Raw genomic sequence first — 24,121 nt, forward strand, 5'->3', positions numbered from 1 at the left:
CTTACAGCCGAGAAGGGCGGCACCTGCGTCTTCCTCCAGGAAGAGTGCTGCTATTACATCAACGAATCCGGCATTGTAGAAACTGACATCACCAAACTCACTGACCTTGCCTCCAGCCTCCACTCTGCTTCCAATTCCAACCCATTCTCTTCAATACTAACAAACCCCCTCCTCACCTGGCTCTGGCCCATTGCAGGCCCCATAATAGTCATTCTTCTCGTCTGTCTCTTCTTACCCTGTATAATAAAGTTCATCAAATCCCAAGTCGGAAAAATCTCTAATCAAGCTTTCAACCAGCTTTTACTCAGGAACTACCAGCTTCTGGCCACGGAAGACCCCTCACCCTCACGTGACCTCCTCACCACATGCTGAGATGGACCCCTCTCTCCGCTGGAAACTGTTCCTGGAAACAATGGCCGCAGACGCCTGGCTCCTGACACCCATATCCTCTTGGCACCATTGGAATCAACAGGTCCTCAACCTATGGTTACAGGGAACCTTCATTGATTTCCAACCTGAAGAAGTCCACATCTACTCGTCCTTACTGTGGGGAGTCCTATCAACCCTTTCCTCCCAATCCTCAAACCTTCACTCCCTTCTCTGCCCCTGTTCAGCAGGAAGCAGTCAGAGAGAAAGCAACGTCCACAAACCCATAGAGGAGAAAGGGGGGAATGAAGGGTCCCCACCAGTAAGATGGCGAACTTCCGGCTTCTTTTCGGGGTCCTCGGTTCCCGCCGGCGCCACCTGAAGCCCAATCACCTCTCGCCCCCCTCCCAATCCCAGCACCTAGCCAACAGCCACCAGCCCCGTAGAAGTAACACCACAATCACCCTATGCCCCATCCTATATAACCCAGCACCTTTCCCTAATAAAGCGGAACTCTCCGGTGAATTGCTGCTATGTGTCGCTCCTTTCCTTTCACATGTGACTCTCATCAAATTTCTGCATGTCTTCAATAGCACTGTTCTACAGTCATCTCAACTTTTCTTCCATTCCCATGATTAAAACAATTTTAACATGTACCTTAAATATGTAATATCTATAAATTTTATTTATACATGTACCAACATACCAACATATTATTCATACAGTATAAAAAGCAAACAAAAATAAATACTAAAGGATGAGAAAAATATATAGAAGTTCTAATATTTTTTCTTTTTGCAATCCAATGGACTACCCCACTGTGGGTAAAACTGTAACATTTCCAGAGTACCTGACCTGGCTTTAGTGCATTTGCATACCCTCAGGGGTGGAGAGAAGTTCATCTCCATGTCAATGGGTAATTTCCTGGGCAACAGAGGGCATGTCTGAACCTGAGAGTTTAAAGGGAGAGGCTGGCTGGCTTGCTTGATTGCTTCTTCTGGAGCAGAGGAGAGACAGTTCTGGACTGCAGTTTGTAAACAGTAAACGAGTTTTAAACTTTATTTCTCCCTTTGACTGATTTCAGTTTTCAGAGGTATTCTGCCCCGGGATTTCCTCTCCCTGGACTTACATCTGGCAGTAGTTGGCAGGGTGCCTCTGAACCTGAAATCTGTCATAATGGGTGCAACCTTTGGGAGGGCTGCTCCTGCGGATGGTGAGGAGGCCCCAGTGGATGCAGCTTCAGTGGCAGAGGGTGCCCTCTAACCTGTTATTATTCCACCAGCTGTGGGGCTTCCAAGTTGGGAACCCCTAGTAGAGAATTGGTCTAGGGTAAAGTACCTCCTAAAGGGGTGGGGCCTTTCCCAGAATTGGGGAAGGGTGGAAACACTAGAAGCTGCAGAATTAGCCCTCTGTGAGTTAGAAGACTGCTTGGAGACCTTAGGAGGCTGTGTAGTGGCTGGCGTTGTAGGGTCTCTTTTCATCGAGATAGTGGAAAATGTCATACAGGAGAAAGGATTACCGAGGGACTTAGGCGGGAGAGAGACACACTTCAGCATCGCTTGGAGGAGCTAGGCAATAACCTATGAGATGCTATTAAAGAAGAAAGACAGTTACTGAAAAGGCAGGTCACGCTCCTAGAAGATTCCTTAGCAAGGGACGATAGAGTAGTGCCTTCAGCCCCGGGAATGGTGGAGGAGGAGCCGTTGGTGGAGGAGCCGGAGGGAGAAGAGGAGGAGGAGGCAGGGCCACTGACGGATCTGCTACCCAGGCCACCACCAGAGATACCATCTTCTCCTGTTTTAAAGGCCCACCCAGCTGTAATTAAGAAAATAAAAATCAAACAACCACGGGCTCCTCAGGGGGAGGAGCAGCCCCCTCCCCAGGTTGTGGAGCACTCCATGCTCTGCTCCTATACCCAGGATGAGCTGGTGGACATGAGTGTCCAGTACAGGCAGAGGCCGTCGGAATCTCTGCCTACATGGCTTTTATGCCTCTGGGAAAATAGGGAGTTGGAAAACACTGTTGTGTCGGATACTGAGATGAGTAGAATGGCTTCCCTGACAACTCACCCTTCCCTTCAGCCACAGTTGCAAAATGCCAGTCACGCCTCAGGGAATCAGACACTCCCGGAATGGCTGACAGCTGCCATCAGGATAGTTTGGCGTAATCAGGGTGATTTACCATATTTTCCCAGTAGGTGGACAACATATGCTGTGCTCCAAAAGGCACTGTGGGAATTGGGTATGAAAAGCATAATCTATAATATGGACCCCCAGGGCCCTGATGAGGAGTTGGTCACTATAGGAATGAGAAACCTGGTGCTGCATACAACTCCCATATCTCTTTTTGGGTTCCTACTGAATACTCTTGCCCCTGATCTAGGGCAACCCATAAGAGAGGCTACTCGTACTATAGCAGATCTGGGGGAGGTTGAAACAATAAGGGCACGGAGGGAAGTGCAGGCCATGACTGAAAGGAAAGGTGCAAAAGGCCCCAGGAAGGTCTCAAAGACCCAGATGTGGGTTGATTTGATACATGCCATGGTAGTGAAAGAAAAACTCGATGGGCAGCCCAGTATAATATTGTTAGAACTGCAGCACCAATTAAAGCCAGAGCAGCAGTTCCAGCTTCTGAGGTCCAAGACACGGAAGCCAGAGTCAAGGCCTCATGCCCGGCCTGTGTCCCTGCAAAACTTCACGGGAGACAGTACTCGGGATTCGCCTGAACCCTCACCCCCACAGGAAGATGATTGGGCATCGCAGTTCAAAGGAGAGGGGGTCAAAGTCCCCACCTTGGGGGACATGTGGGGACCAGAGACCACATGTAGAATTAGCAATTCATTGGTCCCCTGTGAATGTACAACGTGTCCTAGCGCCGGTGGACACAGGAGCTGAGTGTTCTTTGATATATGGCAACCCTGAGCATTTTCCCGGGACCCCTGCAGTGATAGATGGCTATGGGGGTAAGGTGATTAGAGTGAAGAAAGCCCAAATCTCATTGGGGATAGAGTGTTTACCCCCAAAGGAGTATACTATGTACATTTCTCCCATTCCTGAATATATTTTGGTCGTAGATATACTGCAGGGCCTGTGGTTACAGACCACTACAGGTGTGTTCAGACTGAGGGTACATGTGGTAAAAGCAGTTCTGAGGGGACATGCTAAGCACTCATCTGTAGCTCTGCCTGTACCTTGGTGGGTGACAAATATAAGCAGTATAAATTGCCTGGGGGACACGAGGAAATTGGAGAAACTCCACAGGAGTTAGAGAGGGTGGACATCATAAAGCCCACTCATAGTCCTTTTAATTCCCCAGTGTGTGGCCAGTGAGAAAGCCAGAAGGCTCCTGGCGTATGACTGCAGACTACAAGGGATTGAATACAGTCACACCCCCTTTGCATGCTGCTGTCCCCTCTACAGCAGACATTCTGGACACCCTCAGCCACGAACGTATCATTATGGAGTAGACCTTGCTAGTACTTTTCTCTCTATTGACATAGCACAGGAAAGCCAGACCCAGTTTGCCTTCACATGGGAAGGCCAGCAGTGGACATTCAGAAGGCCAGCAGTGGACATTCACTGTCCTTCCACAGGGATATCACCACAGTCCCACCATTTGTCATAGACTTGTAGCCCAGGACTTGGCCACAAGGAGGAAACTGCAAACAGTGCAGCTGTATCACTAAATTGATGATATTATGCTCACATCTGCTTCTCTTTCAGATTTTGAAGGGGTAGTTCCTAGACTGTTGCAACATCTACAGGAAAAAGGATGGGCTGTGAACAGCACCAAGATTCAGGGACCCAGTTTGTCTGTGAAATTCTTGGGAGTTGACTGGTTGGGTAAAACTAAAGTTGTTTCTGAAGCACTTACAGACAAGGTCCAGGCTTTCCCCGCCCCTACCATTGTGGCAGTTTTTACAAGAATTTTTGGGTCTTTTGGGCTATTGGAGAGTGTTTATCCCACACTTGGCACAAATTCTGAAGCTCTCATAGCAGCTGGTATGAAAGGGCATCAGGTGGAACATGTGCAGGTAGGATGAGACATGTGCAGCTGCTTTTACTGCTGTCAAGTGGGCAGTCAAGGCTGTACAGGCCTTGAATATAATGGACATCAAGGCTCTGTGAAATAGATGTTCATGTAACCAAAGATGGTTATGGATGGGGTCTTTGGCAGCGGCCTGAATGGACATGCCAACCTACTGGATTCTGGTCACAACTATGGGAAGGAGCTGAGGTCTGGTACACCTTGACAGAGAAGCAGCTGGCTACTGTGTACCAAGCCTTCCTGGCTATGGAGCCCATCGCTGGAACAGCTCTGACCAAGGTAATAACCACCTATCCCATCGCAGGGTAGGTGCAAGACTGGACCCAAAGGCCATGGAGTGGTGTGACACAGACACCTACACTGACCAAATACGGCGCATATTAACAGCAATGCAGTGCCCTCTCGACTAGCCCCTTAAGTGAAGAACTCCAACGTTTATTGGGGCCAGTGACCTATACCAGTGGAAAGCAGAAGAACTTGCTTTTCAGCCCTTGGTAGCCGAGACTCCTTATCAGGAGGGAAAAGCCCCTGTACCTGAAGATGCTTGGTACACAGATAGCTCCAGTCGTGGGCAGCCCCCAAAGTGGAGGGCTGTGGCTTTCCATCCTAAGACTGAGACAATATAAGTGGAGGAAGGAGAGAGAAAGAATAGTCAATGGGCTGAGCTGCGGGCAGTATGGCCTTCCCCATAGTTGTCTGCACTGACAGCTGGGTCTTCCATCAGGGTTTGACCCTGTGGCTACTGACATGGTATCATGTCAACTGGATGATTGGTCACTGGCCCCTTTGGGGGCAAGAGTTGTGGCAAGACCTATGTGACCCTGGTCAGACTAAGACTATTACTATATACCATGTGACTGACCATTTGCCTTTGGCATCCCCAGGAAATGATGAAGCAGGCACACTGGCCCAGGTGTGCTGGCTAGAAGGAAAGCCTGCCTCTGATGTGGCCCAATGGCTACACCAGTGTTGCAGGTGGGGCAAAAGACAATGTGGGCCATAGGCCGCCCGTAGGTGGGACTTACCATTTACCTTTGAAGAGGTCAGCGGAGCCCGGAAGGAGTGCCTTGTGTGCTCTAAGAGGGACTTACACCAAGTCCCACAGCAACTTGGGACAATAGTAAGGGGGCCAATACCCCTTGTCGGGTGGAAAACAGACTATATTGGGCCTTTGCCCATATCAGAAGGATATCGGTATGCCATGACTTGTGTGGACATGGCTACTGGACTGTTGGTTGCTTTTCCTGCATGTCGTGCAGATCAACAAAACCACCAAGACAGGCCTGGTGCATCTCTTTGCAGCCTGTAGCTGGACGCAGGTGATTGAAAGCAATCACGGCACCCACTTTACTGGACATGCATTACAAGAATGGGTGCAGTTAGGAATAAAGTGGAAATTTCATGTATAATATAATCCTACCAGGGCAGGCGTGATAGAGAGGTACAATGGTTTGTTGAAATCTGGCCTGAAGTGGGACACCAATAGTCTATGAAGTTGGCCAGTTCACCTATGGATGGTGTTGCAGCATTTGAATGAGAAGCCATGTAAAGGAGCTCTGAGCCCTGTGGATATGCTCACACACCTTGCTGCCTCTTCTATACAGTTGTACGTCCAAACCAAAGAAGAGTTATTGAAGGCAGGATATGGCCAGCAGAGCAACATCCTGCTGCCAAGCCCCTACTGCATTAAGCCCTGGAGACACTGTTGAATGGACCTTGCCCTGGACATTTCGACACATGGACCAGTGGTGGCTGGCCCTTCTGGCACCTTGGGGGAAAGGCCTGGAAGCTGGCCTCCTGTGTATTCCTGGAGGAACAGCTGAATGGCCCCCAAAAGTCACGGTACTGTACCCAAAACATCCAGGAGGTAAGAGCATCCTGCAGGGAAGTTTTGTTTTATCTTTATGGCCAGTGCATGTACCTCCTGTAGCCCTATATATTAACCCATCTGTAATTCCCACAGGGAGGGGGTCAAAGTCTGGTATACTAGAGCAGGGTGAGATTCCATTCCTGCCACTGTTTTATCACAAGACCACTCTCTTGCATGTATACTAACTGATGGACAAGATTTGCCTATGCTGATATCATTAAAACATGTATCTTACTGCCCTTAAGGTTATTTTCTCCTACAATCCTTGTGGCCTGAATGCGCCCCGTGGCTGCAGCTGCCACATGATGATGGCTCTGAACCCTTGACTACTGCCTGCCTATGGAATGGATGAGCTATGGACTTAATCTGCATAAGACTTTGAACCTAGCTGAATCCTCCAGCTTGAGGATTGTCATAATTTTACTGCTGTTGCTGTTGTTATGTCACTAGTCTAGTCACAATGCTCCAGTTTTCTCGCCCAGAGAGAATTGCAGAAGAAGGGGAATGAGTAGATTGTAAGGGGAGATTTCTGGAGGGGTGGCCTGTGGGTAAAATTGTAACATTTCCAGAATATCTCACCTGGCTTTAGTGCATTTGCGTATCCTCAGAGGTGGAGAGAAATTCATCTCCATATCAGTGGGTAATTACCTGGGCAACCAAGGGCTTCTGAACCTGAGGTTAAGGGGAGAGGGCTGGCTTGCTTGCCTGCTGGCTTCTTCCAGAGCAGGAGAAAGACAGCCCGGGACTGCAGTGTGTGAGCAATTAACGAATTTAAAACTTTACTTCTCCGTTTGACTGATTTCGGTTTTTAGAGGTATTTTGCCCCAGGATTTCCTCTTCCTGGACTTACATCCACACACTCCACACTGGAAGCTTAGAATATTAGCACAGAGACCAATCAGGAAAAGACAGATCTAAATAAAAGATTCACTAAAATTTGTTGACTATGGGAGCAAAGGAGGGGGAATGGACTAAGTATGACATAAAGAACATCTACTATTTGCTATTCAGCATGCAGTAGCCCTGAATTTCCCTTGGGGAAAAAAAAGCTAATCCATCATGCTGTTTAGGTAGCAATGACCCACCCCCATCTTCAGGTGTAGGCCCAGGCTGGCTAAACCAATTAACATAATCTTGTCTGGCCTTAGTGGCTGGTTCAGAAGTCAATATAATCCAAGCTCATGAGATACAAGACATTTGCTGGGAAGACAAACTTTTACAGCCGTGATTCTTAAGGTCACAGATACCCCCAAAGGTCTTAGGTATAGAATTCAGGGTGTCTACAAACTCAGATGAACCAGAAAAAAATTGTATCTTTACTTTTACCAACCTCCAACTGAAATCTGGCATGTCCTTCTATTGTGAATTTAGTTAACAGACCACAGTATTATCTGTCACTTTGTCACCAGTAGAAATCACATATATCTTCCTATCACATGATCACTGGTTATAGACACCTACAGGTGCTAATGTTCATCACTGCCTGGAAATTATTAGACCCACACTATTTAATACTACTTAATAAAGAAGTATGTATTATTATCTTACAATTTTAAAAAATATTTTGATAACTGTATTTTAATATAACTGGTTTTCTTTGTAGTCCTATGTATTTTATTTTAAACTATTCATCAGAAAAGGGGTCTGTGAAGCAAAAAAGATCAGGAGCCCTGCCTTACAGCTTCTGCAGAAGCACTCTCCTTCCCTGCCTCTGGACTTGATGGCTTGAGGAAATGGAGCTTGAGCTGCTGACAACATGCTCTGACCACAAATGGAACACCACCATGGAAGCAGAGCTCCTTAAATAAAAGAAAGAAAAGATGAGGTTCTGATCACATAAGTACAAATGGATCAAGCTTCACCTTTGGACTGTTTTAGTATTGTGAGCTAGGAAACTTGAGTTGCTTTTCTGTTATATTGCACAAAAAATCTAAATGGTACATTGATTTCAATAGTTTATATCCCAGGAAACTAGAACAATACCCATGTCTTTGCACAGAAATAGCAAGACTAGAAAAGGCTTAACTTTTTCACATTGAGGATATCTAGGGAAAATGAATTTCATTTTCACAGTTACAGAAGACTCAGTCAACACTCACTCCAGTCTGTTCTCACACGGACTTCCCATTTCACAGATGCTGGACACCTAAAAACTACATTTTCCAGATGCCCTTGAAGCTAAGGTTTCACATATGACCTAAATGTGGCTAAGCAAACATACCTGCCTAAGATATGGAGTGCAAAAAGTAACATGAAATGATGGTTCTGCCCAAGGAAGTTAAACTTCTGCCAAATTATGATGGAAGCAGCTTCCTGATTTGACCACATGGTCCATGGTGGCAGCAGCTCCCTTAGCAGGCAAGCTGTTTAGTGTTTTTCTGGAGTTTGTTCCTAGAAGCTCAGTCTAATCTGTTCATTCAACCCACTTAAAAGTTTACATATCTTTCTCAATAAATCCTATTTGCCACAACTTCTTAGAGCATACGCTTTTGACAAAGCTTCTTGACCATTAAATACAAAGTAAACAGATAAATGCAAAAAGTAGCATCCTATTAGCAATTAGAAACCTAACAAGAGTTACCCGCTTACAGACACAGATGTAGGCATTACCTGGAAAGAATTACAAATGAGAATCCCTAAGAGCCAAGGACAAGAATACAAAGAACACACACACAAAAAAATCAATAACAAAACTTTAGATAGTTTGGCTCTGGAAAGGAACAGAATTGTCAGCAAAGCTGAGAAATCAGAGACAGGAAAAGAAATAAAAAACAAGAGAGAACTCAAAAAGATGAAAAGGCTTTCTACACAATTAAATACCAAAGATGACAAACAGGATAAGAATTTAACTAAAAGATTTGTTTTTCACATTTCTCCCTTCCTTAAAGATCATCATTGGGTACAGAATAATGCTCATATGCCCTCCAAAACTGGGTCCAAATCACCCTTGTCTGCTACTGTCCCTTTATACCGTAACTACTAATTGCACAGTCTATTTCAAAAAACAAAAACAAACCTTCTTCCCTGGATCCTAAAATAAAAGCCCAATTCAAGACCCACACCTAGGAAGCTTTCTCTGGATCCGTGTAACATTCATGTAACATACAACATTCACGTAACCCAGGTGCTGCCTTCAAATTCATGTAACATTCATCTCTTTTCATATACCTAAATAAAGCCCAAATAAATTATAAGCTTAAAGAGAGTAGGGGCTAATAGGGAGAGTCTAGTAACCATAATTTTTTCAAGTGATTGTGAATTACCGACATCAAAATAAAAATAAAAATAAAATAGAGTAGGGGCTGTGTTCTTCATTTCTTTATATTCTAAACACCTAGTATATAATGCTACTCAAACATACCAACAAAGTAGTCACTCTAAAACGGTTTCAAAATAAACTGGTATAAGATTGAAGGAGATTAAAAAATTAATTAAATTGACTTGGAAGGTGCACAAAGAAACTTTCCGTAGTGATGATAACAGTCTATATCTTGACAGGCTTATAGACTTGCACAAATGTATGAACTTGTCCAAAATAAGGGAATGGTATATACAAGATTTATGGATTTTAGTGTATATCAATTTTTCCTATAAAACAAGTAAACAAGTAGTTCATGATAGGCATATTGATGTGTTTAGGGTAAAGTATACTTTGAAATACAAAAATATAAGATCGACTGATGAATGTATAAAGGAAGAGAAGGGTAGGGTAGGATGGATGGATAGATAAGCAAATATAGCAAAATATGAATTACAGAATCTTATAACAGTAGGTTAAGTATTCAATGTACAAAACAATTCTTCTAACTTTTCTATGACTGAAATTTGTCATGATAAAATGTTAGGACAAGAAAGCAAAGCTGAAATGAAGGCTCTGTGAGCGGCTTACATGTTTCAGAAGTTTGTCAATTAAAGGAATGGCCTTAGATAAGAAAAAGGTTTATACATGCCTCTGAGAGTGGGATATCTGGCTTTTCCCTCTTCTACCTCTAATTTTAGACTATGTACAGACTAGTTATGGCCTTCAGCACTTGTTCTTGCCTCAGAGAAAGTGGGTGGTCACTCACTAACTTCCATTCAGTCTAGGACAATCCAAAACCATGGAGGACAGTCTAAACCCTTTGTCTGCCTTGGGCTACAATAATCTGTTCTCTGTTCTTTTTTACCTAAATTTCTAATACCTCTTTAAACCAACCTTTAGATGAGACTTCTGGTCAATCTGGCATAACATAAATAGTTTACTCTCTTGGTACAATTCTGGCCCCCCAGACCCGTAGCCCTCCTGGCAAGGAAATATTAAAATAAGGTGAGGGACCTTGAAGCAAGGACAAGCAAGGACCATGGCCTGAAACAAGTCACAGTCTCTGGCTGAGTACCTGGCATATACTAAAAAAATATTGGATAATGAGACCCATGCTTGATAATAATATGAATAACCACACATACTTAACACTTAGTTTCACATTCATACCTACACTGTGCTGAGTGGTGAGGGTAGATTTGTGCTAGGATTCTGAAGTTGAATATTTAAAAGGAAAGATCTGGAACCTCTTCTGTGGAGAGCTAACAAGATAGCGTTGGAAATGCAAGGTAGTTAACTCTTTCATCTAACATTAAGAAACACCTACATTTTAATCATTAATGCGTTCTTAGATAATACAATTATGTTCACCAGCTTCAAAATAATGTAAGCATGAACTAAAGTGGAGAATATAAATTATGCAAAGATAAGAACTGACAGGAATTCAATTTCCAGATGACCTAAATGCACTTGGAGTTAATCTGCTCTTTTTCGTAGCTTTTGCTTCCAAAACACTGCAGATTATGCACTTGCTGAATTCTGCCTTTGTCACACATGACCTAACAAGGAAGGCATTCATTATACCATAGTAGCTTCCCTCAAGTATGTGGTTCTAAACAGCTGCAAATTTTGGAAGATAACACTAAATGAATGATGTCTCTAATGATTAGTATATTCTCTACCCAACAAATATTAAAACATGATTAAGGTTTACAAAACTGTCCAAATTAAGCTGGCTGAACATAAATTAAACCATAGACAATACAGATTTGCTTAAGAACATATATTCTACGTATATGAATAATTGAGCCAATAAAACATATCATAAAGAACTTCTAAAATAGAGCATTTTCATTTTTCATATTTGCTTTTATCTGTCAGAAAGATATCATATCACTAGTGACTGGTTTATTTAGTCCCTTCAAATGCTGTAACTGGATAAAATGACAAAATATTTTAAAATAATAATAAACCCAATCACAAATAAATTTCTATTGGTAATAAGTAAAAGCTTCTTCTTAAACCCAAAACTGCGTGAAAAACATCCTGCCAAAAGCAGAAACTGTAAAAATGTTTCAGAATAGTCATGGCTTGTTAGTTATACAACTATACACATAAGCTGGCTTTTTTATACCCGTCATTGTTCCTCAGTCACATCAAAATACACTAAGATATTTATTCTTGACCTGTTTTATCCGTTTCCATATGGAAAAGTAAAAATTTCCTAAGTGCCAAACACAAAGGGGAGGAGGAATGCACCACCAAGGAGCTATTTTATCATTTATGTGTTCCAACTCACATTTACTTTGACTTTCATCCCTTCCCACTTAAAACACTAGTACCCTTAATCTATCTGAAACCATGTAGTCTGCCCCAGAAAGGCTACTTGAAAGACATATGCAAGTGTCCTTCTTGTATCTCCTTCAATTTCATTACATAATATCTTGCCGTGATCCTTTCATCTACAGAGTAGGTTGATTAACAATTATCAATATCAACAGTTTTCCTTTTAATTCAGTACCAATCAGTCTTGAGGATCCAAAGGCTCAAATTTTGTCTTTAGAGCCTTCATTCAACATTGTCACCATACAATTCCTAACTTCTTAAAAGAAAAAAAAATAACAGCTTTCAGTACTACACGCAACACTTAAATTTCCAAGGTATGGTGAGGATCAAAATGAGATTTACAGGAACCCTTTCTTCTGTGAACTTCTAGTCAAATCAAATAGTAATTAAGGAGGGTAAATTTTTGCCTTCATTTCCTGTGTTAATGGGGATAGCATAATTTCCATCAGCATCTTGGTGCGAAATCCAGAGAGACAAATTCCTTATCAATCACCTTTAAGAAGCAAATGGAAGGGGAGTATTAACAAAAACCCAAGCGTTACAAATCAAGGTCAGTAAAGAAGGATTGTGGACTCCTATCCGAGCTTCCTGCTGAAAACACTAAATTGTGCTTCAATTTTAAGCCATCTACATTTTAAACGAGATACTATTTAAATGATTCCATAGAGAGCAAGAAATGATGAGTCAAAATACTGATATACTGGAATACTTGAAGAGAATCAGTAACGGCAAATGATTAGCTTCTCTTCTAGCTTGATCCCTTTTTTTGGGGGGGGGTTTGTTTATTTAACAGTTTTATTGAGATGTAGTAATTCACACACCACACATCACACACTTCACCCTTTTACACTGTACAATTCAGTGGCTTTTAGTATAATCAAAGTTGTGCAGTCATCACAACCAATGACGAGTATCCTTTAAACAATTATTTGCTTTTAGATAATTTATTTATTTGTTTTTTGAGAGGGCATCTCTCATATTTATTGATCAAATGGTTGTTAACAACAATAAAATTCTGTATAGGGAACTCAATGCACAATCATTAATCAACCCCATAGCTTGATCCCTTTTGAAAGCTTTGGAAAAAAACAATATTCACAGACAGGGCACATTTAAAACTTTTTGTACCATATTTGAAAATCCTACAAAAATTCTAGTTATATGTCCAGACAAGCAGTCCTGGAATACATTGTTATGTTGTCATAGCCCAGTTTTTAAGGAGGCATGAAAAAAGGTTGATTGCTGAGCTATAGGAAACCCTCGATTATCCATGGTAGCACAGCAAATGGATAACTTGGATAAAATAGTCCTCAAGTTATTATTACTTAAGAAGAATATTGGATTAATTCAAACCTTCCTTCCCCTCAACTCCCCTTTAAAACAGAAAACGTTCATTTAAGATGCGTCTACCTCTTCCTGGCTACTCCAACAAAAACATTAACAAGCAAATATATGATCTCAAAATTGTCTATCAAAAAGAATAAGGCAAACTGAATTATCAGTACTCAAACTGGTTCTGTTTTTTTCCGATAAAAAACCATGAAACTATGACTTTGGCTTCCTGAAAGGCTTTTACATTTAAAAAGTCTAACACTCCCCCCCGCCCTGAAACACCTACTGATCTCAGATTTTTCTCAATCAGATACGTCTTATGCTAACTATACTAACAATGCTTGTATGAAATGAAGTTACTTGACAACTATTACACTCAAACTGTAAAATGCTGATATCGAACAACTTTCTATTCAAATCCGCTGCGATTCCCGGCGTTGATAAAAGACAACTTCCTTTCCTCCCCTCCGCGTCCTCCCCGCCCTTCCGCGCGCCAAGGTCCCCGCCGGGGTCTGCAATTACATCACAGTCCATCTCCAGAAAACCCCTGACGTCAAGACACGCGGATCCACAGCACTATGACTTCATCGCGGGCTGGGGCCCGAACCAGCACTAGACTTGGGCCAGCCAGGGGGCGAAAGAAGCCTCCACATCTAAGTACTGCTTGGTCCCCGAGGTTAAAGACAGGCGTCAGCTCACCTGCGCTGCAAAAGGGAGGGACGCGGGGGCCGGAACCAGGCGGACACACCGGAGAGACGACCCCCACCCAGGGCCCGACTTGCCCACAAGAGAGGGCTGGCCCAGTGTCTCCTCACGGCCAATCCGCGATCTCTCGGCTGGAGCCCGGACCCGAGACCCGGGACCCGGCGCCCGCCTGCCCCTCCGTGGCCCAAGAGGCAGCGCCGCGCCCGACCCGTGAGCGGGCGGAGGCCGGCCAGGAAGAGGTTCGGGCCGCCGGCTCCCTGAGCCAGCCAGCGCCGCAAGCCCCGCACCCGCAGGCGGCGCCCCCGCTTCCACCCGCCCCGCGCCCCGGGAGCGCCGGCGGGAGGCGGGAGGGGGCGGGGAGCGGCCACGGTGGCCGCCACCGGACCCCGACCGCGCTGCCGCACGCCACGCCCCGCTGCGGCCCCGACCTACCTGCGCTCCGCCCCGGCCGGGGCCTGGCCCGGATCTGCACACCCCGACGCGGCGGCGGCGGGGAGGCCTGTCTAGCTCCCCACCGCTGAGTCGGATCGAGAGCGCGGCGCGGCGGAGCCCAACGCTCGCCCCGACACCCGTTTGTTTGGCTAAACGGCGTGACGTCACGCGCCGGCCCAATCGACGGTTGGCCAGGGGAGGGGCCAGGGGGTGCCGCGCCCCCTGCCGGGCATTCCGCTGTACTCGGGCGCTGGGGACGCGAAGTGTGGGGGACTTAAAAAGGGTGAAGCATCTTTGGTCCCTCAAGTGGTGAAGAGTGAAAGCTCGAGCGCAACCTGTAAGGAAAGAAAGCAAACCCCCAGGCTAGTAAAAATAGTAGTAATGCCCATGCCCCAATAGCCATGACAAGTTTATTAACACTCGTGGGTAGATCTGGAGCTACAAATTAGATGCTATTAGATATCCTAATAGACTTGCGTTCCAACCTTGGTTCTGCTACTAGCTTGGGAGCTCTCTATAAAGTGAAGGGCTTGAGAGACTCACTTCTGTCGTTTTCTATGCATATCATGGCAGAAATACCTACCAGCACGTGGATAAACTTTGAGATTGACAATCTCGAACTATGGTCTACAGAAATTTAAGGAATTGTAAATGATGAATATAGAAGAGACTTTTAATACTTCAATAAGTTAACACTTTTAAGTCTTAGTGCCAGTGAGGAATCTTTTTATATGCCTTTAAAATGATAAATGAGTTCAGTGTAAAAATAATTTTAACCACATCATAAAACATGAGGACAATAAAAGAAAAAAATCCTTCACCCAAACACAGGCTCTCTCAGTATTTGTTCTATTTTAGACCTTTTGTCCCACGCATATTTAGTATATTGTGATCATAGTGTGCATACAATTTTGAATCCTATTTTTCCACGTTTATAAGTATTTTTCATATTTCTACATAAGCTACATAAGTATTTTAACACCTGCATAAAATTATATTAAGTGGACATAGAAAATTTACTGAATTCTTTATTCTTGGACAGTACTTATTTCCATCTCTTAGCCATTATAAAGAAATCATAGAACATTTTAATTAATGTAGATTTCTAAAGATAAATACCCAGAAATGGAATTACTAGGTGGAGTATCAACATTTTTATAGTTACTAATATATAGAACTGCCAAAAATGATTTTTAAAAGGTTGTACCAAGTCTCACTTAAATCAGCTTTGATTTTAATCAATCCTTTAAAAACTAGTTTTGTCCAGTTATAAAATGACTCTTGTACAATATGTGTATAAAACCTTAAATATCAAAAAGTACAAAAAAGAAAGAAAAAATTTTTCCTATAATCTCACCACTAAGAATTAAACACTTAACATCTTCATCTAGATCTTTGTGTATATATTTTTAATAAAAACTGGGAAGGGGGTCATATTGTATATATTAGTATCAAACTAGGTCTTATTTAATATATCAGCTCAATATATCATGATCATTTGAAACTTCTTTTGTCATATTTCACTCAAAGTTCTAAAACTTCAATCCATCCTTTCAGATTCACCTCAAGTACTATCCTACTTAAAACCTCTTGATTTTTTAGAGGAATTAAAATATTGATTACTCTATTTTCTTCTTCCTTTGTGGCCCTTATTTTACACTACACACATCATCCATGTGTGTATTTAAAAGCCCCTGATAGACTCTAAACTGCAGAAGAACAAGGATTACATTATAGTATCCACAAGGGTCTTGTACTTGATATTGCTTAAATGTTTAATGAATAATTATAACCATGTTAATCTGCACTTTTCTCAGGATGGTAAATGAGTGAAATCTCCCTTTTATAATAATGTTTACTGTAGTTCAATAATATACAACATTTGTTGCATTTACCTTGTTTGATCCAGATGCTGTGCTGTGATTTACATACATTGTTTCATTCAATCAGAAAAATACCTCAATAAAAGGAGAAAAAGATGGCAAAGTAGGAAGGCAAGGTAGAAACTGCCTCCCCAAAACACATAAAACATGAAAATACAGCAAATACAACTAAACCTGAAAATGACCTGAAGACTGCAGAACAGACTACCTATCTATACCTGGGGAAGAAGAGAAGGCCTCACAGAAAAGGAAAAAGTAGCAAAGCCGATTGAGTGGGACCCAAACCCTCCCCACACCCCAGCCCACAGGTGGGAGAAAAAGGAATGGAGCGCAGAGTGGATAAGAGTCCAGGATCGCTGAACATCTGGCCCTGGAGTTCTGCTCCGAGAGCCAAAGTCCACGTTACATGGTATTCTGGTGATTTGCAGAGCTGGACAACAGACAGGTAGAGCATTCAGGGAGGCTGAGATCAGCCACTGGTGAACAGACAAGCTCCACTTGTCCCCCTGAGACAAAAGAAGCAGTTTGAAAGACTTCCCAGCAGTGGGAGGGGTGTTAAATGGAACTCTCTCCTCAGGCCCCAGACTGCCCTCAGCCCCACAGGTCAGGAACTCTAGGGAGCCCCAGACGCTCCATACCCTCCATACCCCCTTGCTGGCAATGCAGCCCCAAGGTTCCTCCCTGCGCACATGGCCAGCAGACAACCCAGTTGGCATGGCAGTAGTGTCAGATTTTGCTTCTGAGTAGGCAGAGGGAGACCCTCCCAGCTTTCTTGGCTCTGTTTCAGCACAACTGGGGAGGTATCTGCAGAAGGCAGCCCCAAGGGCTCTTTCCTCCCCACAGGCGCCAGGTACTATGAGCTGGGTTTGGGCAAAGCCACACAATAGCCCAACTACTCCCATTAACCCTGCCATTGCTGCAGACCAGGCACTGCTATGTTGTCCACCCACAAGAACTCCAACACAAAGGCTCAGCCAAAGCAAACTGCCTGCCTAGGATCAGACCTTTACAAGCCAGACAGAAAGGCAGCCCCAACCAAAGCATGCCAACACCTGGGGCTCCCATACTGGGAAGTAAAAAGTCTTGAGCAACTGAGCAATAGACAGCACCTCCTTTATAAACCTATTAATCCATAGGAAGAAACAAAGAAACTCAGACAAAATGAGAAAGCAGAGGAGTATGTTCCAAACAAAACTCTAAGACAAAACACCAGAAAGAGGGCTGAATGAAACAGAAATCACCAAGAAAGAGGGCTAAATGAAACAGAAATCACCAACATTCTTGATAAAGAAAGATCAGAGCAGAAATAAATAAAATACAGAAGAATAAGACAATAGGAAGAAATAAATGAAACCAAGAGCTAGTTCTTAGACAAAGTAAACAAAATAGATAAGCCCATAGCCAGACTTACCAAGAAAAAGAGAGTACACAAACAAAATCAGAAAGAAGGCATAGTCCCAAAAGATACCACAGAAATACAAAGAATTATTAGAGAATATTATGAAAAATTATATGCAAATGAATTGGACAACCTAGAAGAAATGGACAAATTCCTAGAAAAATACAACCTTCCAAGAATGTACCAAGAAGAAACAGAAAATCTGAACAGAGCGGTGACCAGCAATGAAATCAAACTGGCAATTAAAAACTATCTAAAAACAAACCCAAGGTCCAGATGGCTTCACACCTAAATCTTACCAACATTTAACGAAGAGCTAATACCCATCCTCCTTAAAGTATTCCAAAAAATAGAAGAAGAAGGAATACTTCCAAACTCATTCTATGAAGACAGCATCACTCTGATACCAAAGCCAGGCAAAGACACCACAAAAAAAGAAAATTGCAGACCAATATCCCTGATGAGCAAAGATAAAAAATACTCAACAAAATATAGGAAACTGAATTAAAAAACACATAAAAGAACATACATCTTGACCAAGTGGGATTTATCACAGGGTTGCAAGAATGATACAGTATTCATAAAACCACGAATATCATACTTCACATTAACAAAAAGGACAAATCACATGATCATCTCAATACATGCTGAAAAAGTATTTGACAAAATTTAACATCCATTCATGATAAAAACGCTTAACAAAATGGGTATAGAGGGTATGTACCTCAATATAATGAAGGCCACATAAAACAAACCCACAGCCAACATCATACTTTAACAGTGAAAAGCTGAAAGCTTTTCCTCTAAGATGGGGAACAAGACAATGATGCCCACTTACCACTTTTATTCAGCATAGTACTGGAGGTCCTAGCAACAGCAATCAGGCAACACAAAGGGATAAAAGGCATCCAGGTTGGTAAGGAAGAAATTAAACTGTCACTATTTGCAGATGGCATGATACTATACATAGAAAACCCTAGACTCCATGAAAAAACTATTACAACTAATAACTGAATCCATCAAAGTTGCAAGATACAGCATTAATACACAGAAATCTGTTATATTCCTACATCCTAATGATGAACTAGCAGAAAGAGAAATCAGGAAAATGATTCCATTTACAAACTGCATCAAAAAGAGTAAAATACATAGGAATAAACATAACCAAGAAGGTGAAAGACCTTAACTCTGAAAACTATAAGATACTCATGAGAGAAAGAAAATGCCAATAAATGGAACTTTATTCCATGCTCATGGATAGGAAGAATTAATATTGTCAAAATGACAAAATTGCCTAAAGCAATTTACAGATTCAATGCAATCCCTATCAAAATATCAACAGCATTCTTCAATGAACTAGAACAAATAGTTCTAAAATTCATATGGGAAAGCAAAAGACACCAAATACCCAAAGCAATCCTGAGAAAGAAGAACAAAGTTGGGGGGATTATGCTCCCTGACTTCAAGCTCTACTACAAAGCCATAAAAATCAAAACACTTTGGTACTTGCACAAGAGTAGACCATTAGATCAATGGAGCAGAATAGAGAGCCCAGATATAAACTTACACATATATGGTCAATTAATATACAATAAAGGAGCATGAATATACAATAGGGAAAAGACAACCTATTCAACACTGGCGTTGGGAAAACTGGACAACTACATATAAGAGAATGAAACTGGATTATTGTCTAACACCATACACAAAAGTAAACTCAAAATGAGTCAAAGACTTGAATGTAAGTCATGAAACCATAAAACTGCTAGAAGAAAACATAGGCAAAAATCTCTTAAATATAAGAATGAGCATCTTTTTCCTGGACACATCTCCTCAGGCAAGGGAAACAAAAGCAAAAATGAGCAAGTGGGACTACATCAAACTAAAAAGCTTCTGTACAGCAAAGGACACCATCAGCAGCACAAAAAGGCATCCTACAGTATGGGAGAATATATTCATAAATGACTCATATGATAAGGGGTTAGCATCCAAAATATATAAAGAACTTATATGCCTCAACACCCAAAAAACAAATAACTCCATTAAGAAATGGTTGCAGGACCTGAACAGACACTTCTCCAAAGAAGAAATACAAATGGCCAATAGACACTTGAAAAGTTGTTCCATATCACTAGTCATCAGGGAAATACAAATATCACCTCACACCAGTTAGGATGGCCACTACCCAAAAGACAAGAAATAACAAATGTTGACAAGGATGCAGAGAAATGGGACCCCAGCTACACTCTTGGTGTGAATGTAAATTGTTGCAACTGCTATGGTAAGCAGTACGGAGGTCCCTCAAAAAACTAAAAATAGAAATACCTACATAAAAACCCTAAAGAGAGGGCGGAGCCAAGATGGCGGCGTGAGTAGAGCAGCGGAAATCTCCTCCCAAAAACACATAGAGCTATGAAAATGTAACAAAGAAAAATCTTCCTAGGGTGGAGACCACAGGACACAGGACAGCATCCAGACCACATCCACACCTGCAGGAACCCAGCGCCTTGTGAAGGGGGTAAGATACAAGCCCCAGCCCGGCGGGACCCGAGCGCCCCTCCCCCCGGCTCCCGGCGGGTGGAGAGAAACCGGAGCGGTTTTTTTTTTTTTTTTTTTTTTTTGGCAAGCGCTATTTGGAAGCCTTAGAGGGACGGGCCCCCGTTGCTGGGGAGGCAGGGTGGCGGGACCGGTGAGGAGGTGCCTGGGAACGGCACCGGAGGACAAAGAATATCCCGCGTTTCTCCCTGCGAGACCTGGGGGCGGGTGCCTGAGACCGGTGCCTGAGGACAGAGGAGGTCGCGCGTTTTTCCCCCTTTTTTTTTTTTTCTCTTTTTGGCGAGCGCTTTTTGGAAGCCTTGAAGGGACGGGGACCCCAGTGCTAGGGAGGCACGGTGGCGGGACTGGTGAGCGGGTGGCTGGGACCGGCGCCTGAGGACAAAGAATATCCCCCGTTTTTCCCTGCGGGACCGGTGGGCGGGTGCCTGAGACCGGCACTTGAGGGCAGAGGAAATCGCGCGTTTTTCCCCTTTTTTTTTTCTCTTTTCTGCGAGTGCTTTTTGGAAGCCTAAAAGGGACAGGGACCCCGGTGCTAGGGAGGCAGGGCGGCGGGACTGGTGAGCGGGTGCCTGGGACCGGCACCTGAGGACAAAGAATATCCCGTGTTTTTCCCTGTGGGACCGGTGGGTGGGTGCCTGAGACCGGCACCTGAGGACGGAAGAAATCGCGCGTTTTTCCCCTTTTTTTTCTCTCTTTTTGCCGAGTGCTTTTTGGAAGCCTTGAAGGGACAGGGACCCCGGTGCTAGGGAGGCAGGGCGGCGGGACTGGTGAGCGGGTGCGTGGGACCAGTGCCTGAGGACAAAGAATATTGAGCGTTCCTTCCCTGCGGGACTGGTGGGTGGGTGCTTTTTGGAAGCCTTGAAAGGACAGGGACCCTGGTGCAAGGGAGACAGGGCAGCAGGACCAGTGAGCGGGTGCCTGGGACCAGTGCCTGAGGACAAAGAATATTGAGCGTTCCTTCCCTGCGGGACTGGTGGGTGGGTGCTTTTTGGAAGCCTTGAAAGGACAGGGACCCTGGTGCTAGGGAGACAGGGCAGCAGGACCAGTGAGCGGGTGCCTGGGACCGGCACCTGAGGACAAAAAAAAAAAAAAAAAAAAAAATCGCTTGTTTTTTCCTTTTTTTTCCTTTTTTTTTTCTCTTTGTTTCTGTTCCCTCTCTCATTGTTGCTGCTGTTGTTTTGGTTTGGAGAGTGTTTTTTGAAAATCTTAAAGGGGCAGGACAGGTCACTTAGACCAAAAGCAGGGAATCTGGGGATCTCTGGGCACTCTAACCCCCTGGGCAGCAGGGAGCACAGAGGCCCCTTACGGAGATAAATAGTCTCCTGGCTGCTCCCCCTCCAACGGGGCTCCACCATTTTGGAGGAACAGCCCCAGCCAGGCCAAGCCCACAGCAACAGCGGAGATAAACCCCAAAGCAACTGGGCAGGAAGCAGAAGCCCTGTCTGCGCACAGCTGCCCAGCACAAGCCACTAGAGGTCGCTATTCTCCCAGGAAAAGGCTACAAACCAACAAGAAGGGAAGCTCTTCCAGCGGTCACTTGTACCAGCTCTGCAAACTATCTCTATCACCATGAAAAGGTAAAACTACAGGCAGACAAAGATCACAGAGACAACACCTGAGAAGGAGACAGACCTAACTAGTCCTCCTGAAAAAGAATTCAAAATAAAAATCATGAACATGCTGACAGAGATGCAGAAAAAAATGCAAGAGCAATGGGATGAGATGCAGAGAAAAATGCAAGAGCAGTGGGATGAAGTCCGGAAGGAGATCACAGATGTCAGGAAAGAGATCACAGAAGTGAAACAATCCCTGGAAGGATTTATAAGCAGAATGGATAAGATGCAAGAGGCCATTGAAGGAATAGAAGCCAGAGAACAGGAACGTATAGAAGCTGACATAGAGAGAGATAAAAGGATCTCCAGGAATGAAACAACACTAAGAGAAATATGTGACCAATACAAAAGGAAAAACATTCGTATTATAGGGATACCAGAAGAGGAAGAAAGAGGAAAAGGGATAGAAAGTGTCTTTGAAGAAATAATTGCTGAAAACTTCCCCAAACTGGGGGAGGAAATAATCGAACAGACCATGGAATTATACAGAACCCCCAACAGAAAGGATCCAAGGAGGACAACACCAAGACACATAATAATTAAAATGGCAAGGATCAAGGACAAGGAAAGAGTTTTAAAGGCAGCTAGAGAGAAAAAGGTCACCTATAAAGGAAAACCAATCAGGCTAACATCAGACTTCTCAACAGAAACCCTACAGGCCAGAAGAGAATGGCATGATATACTTAATGCAATGAAACAGAAGGGCCTTGAACCAAGGATACTGTATCCAGCACGACTATCATTTAAATATGATGGTGGGATCAAACAATTCCCAGACAAGCAAAAGCTGAGGGAATTTGCTTCCCACAAACCACCTCTACAGGGCATCCTACAGGGACTGCTCTAGATGGGAGCACCCTTAAAAAGAGCACAGAACAAAACACACAACATATGAAGAATGGAGGAGGAGGAATAAGAAGGGAGAGAAGAAAAGACTCTCCAGACAGTGTATATAACAGCTCAATAAGCGAGCTAAGTTAGGCAGTAAGATACTAAAGAAGCTAACCTTGAACCTTTGGTAACCACGAATCTAAAGCCTGCAATGGCAATAAGTACATATCTTTCAATAGTCACCCTAAATGTAAATGGACTTAATGCACCAATCAAAAGACATAGAGTAATAGAATGGATAAAAAAGCAAGACCCATCTATATGCTGCTTACAAGAAACTCACCTTAAACCCAAAGATAAGCATAGACTAAAAGTCAAGGGATGGAAAAACATATTTCAGGCAAACAACAGTGAGAAGAAAGCAGGGGTTGCAGTACTAATATCAGACAAAATAGACTTCAAAACAAAGAAAGTAACAAGAGATAAAGAAGGCCACTACATAATGATAAAGGGCTCAGTCCAACAAGAGGATATAACCATTCTAAATATATATGCACCCAATACAGGAGCACCAGCATATGTGAAGCAAATACTAACAGAACTAAAGAGGGAAATAGACTGCAATGCATTCATTGTAGGAGACTTCAACACACCACTCACCCCAAAGGATAGATCCACCGGGCAGAAAATAAGTAAAGACACACAGGCACTGAACAACACACTAGAACAGATGGACCTAATAGACATCTATAGAACTTTACATCCAAAAGCAACAGGATATACATTCTTCTCAAGTGCACATGGAACATTCTCCAGAATAGACCACATACTAGCTCACAAAAAGAGCCTCAGTAAATTCCACAATATTGAAATTCTACCAACCAATTTTTCAGACCACAAAGGTATGAAAGTAGAAATAAATTCTACAAAGAAAACAAAAAGGCTCACAAACACATGGAGGCTTAACAACATGCTACTAAATAATCAATGGATCAATGAACAAATCAAAATAGAGATCAAGGAATATATAGAAACAAATGACAACAACAACACTAAGCCCCAACTTCTGTGGGATGCAGCGAAAGCAGTCTTAAGAGGAAAGTATATAGCAATCCAGGCACACTTGAAAAAGGAAGAACAATCCCAAATGAATAGTCTAACATCACAACTATTAAAACTGGAAAAAGAAGAACAAATGAGGCCTAAAGTCAGCAGAAGGAGGGACATAATAAAGATCAGAGAAGAAATAAACAAAATTGAGAAGAATAAAACAATAGCAAAAATCAACGAAACCAAGAGCTGGTTCTTTGAGAAAATAAACAAAATAGATAAGCCTCTAGCCCAACTTATTAAGAGAAAAAGAGAGTCAACACAAATCAACATAATCAGAAATGAGAATGGAAAAATCACGACAGACTCCACAGAAATACAAAGAATTAT

At 43.1% G+C, this 24,121-nt stretch overlaps 1 protein-coding gene across 3 annotated transcripts in view; it reads right to left on the reverse strand.

The window, feature by feature from the left end:
• The window catches only part of FBXO34 (F-box protein 34), a 152,263-nt gene that overhangs the window by 91,000 nt on the left and 37,142 nt on the right, over positions 1-24,121 (reverse strand). The window contains exon 1 of one of the 3 annotated variants that reach the window (XM_037016498.2): positions 14,400-14,568. The exons of 1 other annotated variant lie outside the window; for it this stretch is intronic. The gene's annotated coding sequence lies outside the window, so the exon portion shown is untranslated. Of the gene's footprint in view, positions 1-13,961; positions 14,339-14,399; positions 14,569-24,121 lie in introns of those variants that run through there. One more of the 3 variants, XM_037016499.2, reaches the window with a different exon arrangement.

This window comes from Manis javanica, chromosome 8, assembly GCF_040802235.1.
Source record: "Manis javanica isolate MJ-LG chromosome 8, MJ_LKY, whole genome shotgun sequence".
Classification (NCBI taxonomy): domain Eukaryota; kingdom Metazoa; phylum Chordata; class Mammalia; order Pholidota; family Manidae; genus Manis; species Manis javanica.